This window comes from Pseudorca crassidens, chromosome 10 (assembly GCF_039906515.1).
Source record: "Pseudorca crassidens isolate mPseCra1 chromosome 10, mPseCra1.hap1, whole genome shotgun sequence".
In the NCBI taxonomy this organism is placed as follows: Eukaryota; Metazoa; Chordata; class Mammalia; order Artiodactyla; family Delphinidae; genus Pseudorca; species Pseudorca crassidens.
This window is the reverse complement of record NC_090305.1, coordinates 21,765,837-21,768,850: the sequence shown is the minus strand read 5'-3', so window position 1 is coordinate 21,768,850 and position 3,014 is coordinate 21,765,837. Positions and strand designations below refer to the sequence as shown.

The window sequence follows — 3,014 nt, the reverse complement described above, 5'->3', positions numbered from 1 at the left end:
AGATCTCTGATTTAGACATATAAAATTTTCATTCTAATAAATCAATCAAATGAGTTCTACCTTAAAACCACACAGCAGCTCAATCTCACCAATATCCCAAATCCATTAAATCTTGAATTTTTAATCAGTCCAGTTTATAAACTGCCACTGATTATCCAGAAAGTCTGTAATAAACCAAAGTCACCAAGTTTATGAGAAATCAGGATTCCTATTTCCTTCCACTGTGGGTGCTTGTGCTTCCATTTAGATGATCTGTGACAATGCTAGTTGAAATAATCCCTCTTACAGGGCTGCAGAAGCAGGTGTGGTCTGGTCTCCTTTCTACTTATTCGATTGGGGGTGCAAATCAGTACAATTCCTATGGAGGAAATGTGGCAACATCTTACAAATGAATACACCCTAGAACACAGCTTATCTCCTTCTAGACATTTATATTATAGCTATAGACACACATATGCAAAATGTTGTATATATTCAGATATAGATATATTTACCTTTTTTTATAAGTAGAATTATACACATTGTCTTGCACTATGCTCTTTTTCATTTAACAATATATCTTGGTTTCATGTACCCCTGTGTTCAAAGTAGCACTATTCACAATAGCCAAGACATGGAAACAAACTAAATGTCCATCGACAGATGAATAGATAAAGAAGATGTGGTACATATACACAATGAATATTGCTCAGCCATTAAAAAAGAATGAAATAATGCCATTTGCAGCAACATGGATGGAACTAGAGATTATCATACTAAGTGAAGTAAGTCAGAAAGATAAAGACAAATACCATATGATATCACTTATATGTGGAATCTAAAATATGACACAAATGAACTTATCTATGAAACAGAAATGGGCTCACAGACATAGAGAACAGACTTGTGGTTGCCAAGGGGAGGGGTGGTTCGGGAGGGAAAGATTGGGAGTTTGGGGTTAACAGATGCAAACTATTATATATAGAATGGATGACAACAAGGTCCTACTGTATAGCACAGGGAGCTATATTCAAATCCCGTGATAAATCACGATGGAAAAGAACATATATATAAAAAGAATGTGTGTGTGTGGGTGTATATATATCTGAATCACTTTGCTGTACAGCAGAAATTAACACAATATTGTAAATCAACTATACTTCAATTAAAAAATAATGTATCTTGGAGAGCATAATATTATACGTGCATTCTTTTTTTCTGGAATGACACATGAAGGCCAGTATTGGTGACAAAACTTTGGTGTCTAGATTTTTATAGTTTTTGAATCATGTGAATGTAGTACTTACTCCAGAATGGCAATAAATAAATTAAAAAATGAAGAAATACATTATTCTTTTTTTTTTCCTCCCAAGGTCTAATATGGAAGTCACATGTAGAAACTACACGTTACTAACATTTTTGGGGGGGCGGGGGTGTGTATCGCGCATGGCATGCGGGCAGGATCTTACTTCCCCGACCGGGGATCAAACCCCTGCCCCCTGCAGGGAAAATGCAGTCTTAACCGCTGGACCACCAGGGGAGTCCTATATTTTTATTACCTTTTCTCAGGAGGAAATATTTAGCCCTAACTGAGAATGTTGTATAGCGTGTACTTTTTAGTTTTGTCATATCTCTAAGAGATACATACTCTTCCTTGTCAAAGACTGGGGTACCTAGACAATAATGGTTGCTTTTAAAGTTAAAAGATAATAGACAAAAATTGCATAGAGATAAAATCAGCCCGATAATGCCTTAAATAACCCATAATTTTGTGTACATTACTCTACAGACAATTTTATCAGCTCCTCTAAATTTATTAGGTTTTTCTATGGTCCTCAATTAATTCTTCAATTATTTCCTCAATGGGGAATCCCTGCTAAGCAAAACTTGTAATGGAATGAACATTTTGTGGGAGAATGAAACATGAATCAAGCATATCAGTTAACAAAGTTCACAGCCAGGAAAATGCTACTGAGGAAGTGGAGAATAGGGGGGATTAGAAGGAACTACTCAAGTGAGTGATGAGTAAAGAATTAACTCACCAAAAAGGAACATTCACTCTTCTTATGCACAGCAAACCGACGAGGATGGGATTCGAACCCACGCGTGCAGAGCACAATGGATTAGCAGTCCATCGCCTTAACCACTCGGCCACCTCGTCACATGTGACTCTCTTTTATTCAGCTTCTTCCTGCAGTACTTCCAGGCGTTTTATAGCAATGCATCTGATCGCTCTTTTCCTGGATTAATCGTCACAACCACAGTGTGAGTCAGGTGTCAAAGTAAATTTCACAACCACCACAAAACTGATGCACAACACTTGGAGTGGTGAATTTACTTGGCAAATACCTTATAACAGGTGGAACTAGGCCTGACACACGTTGTTGGACGCAAGCCAACCCTGGCTGGCCAACTCAGCTCTGCGTGCCGGGGAGACACACACCCGGACGTTCACAGGGTCCCTCCGCCGCTGCATTCCGCATTCGAGGGACTGATTTCCCCACCACCTGATCAGAAATCCCGGGATTCCCGTTTTCTGAGTGGTACAAGAATCCCGGCTCTGCGATTCCTTTCCATTTGCTTTTGTGATATGCCCGCCAGCCTGGAGACGCCCTCATTTGTCTTTTGTTATCCACTTTAGGACTTGGTATTGATCAGTCTATGAAAAATCAGCAACGCATGAGAACATGTTTTGGAAAAAAGTAGACAAGAGAAAGAGCCCCAATGGGAAGATACTTGTATCATAGCGCAAGAGCGGCTTAGCTTGACTACTATTAACGCTGGGAAGGGCCGGTGAGGTGGGTAATCCCTGATGCAGGAGGCAGGGTGCAGTTCCTGGTTGTGGCTCTTTCCTAAACCCCACTAGGGTGGCCGGACGGAGTAACCCCTAACGTCCCCTGCAGCTCTGACAACCTCTGTGATAAAGTGACCATTAAGAATCCCGGGGGCCGAGGTTCGATCCCTCGTGGGGGAAATAAGATCCCACAAGCCGCACGGCACGGCAAAAAAACAAAAACAAAAGCAAAAAACCTCTC

General features: G+C 40.4%; 1 non-coding gene across 1 annotated transcript; it reads right to left on the bottom strand.

Moving 5' to 3' along the window:
• Window positions 1-2,058: 2,058 nt before the first annotated feature.
• On the bottom strand, window positions 2,059-2,140 carry TRNAS-GCU (transfer RNA serine (anticodon GCU)). Its single transcript has one exon. It is a non-coding gene; the product is annotated as a tRNA-Ser (tRNA).
• Window positions 2,141-3,014: the final 874 nt, after the last annotated feature.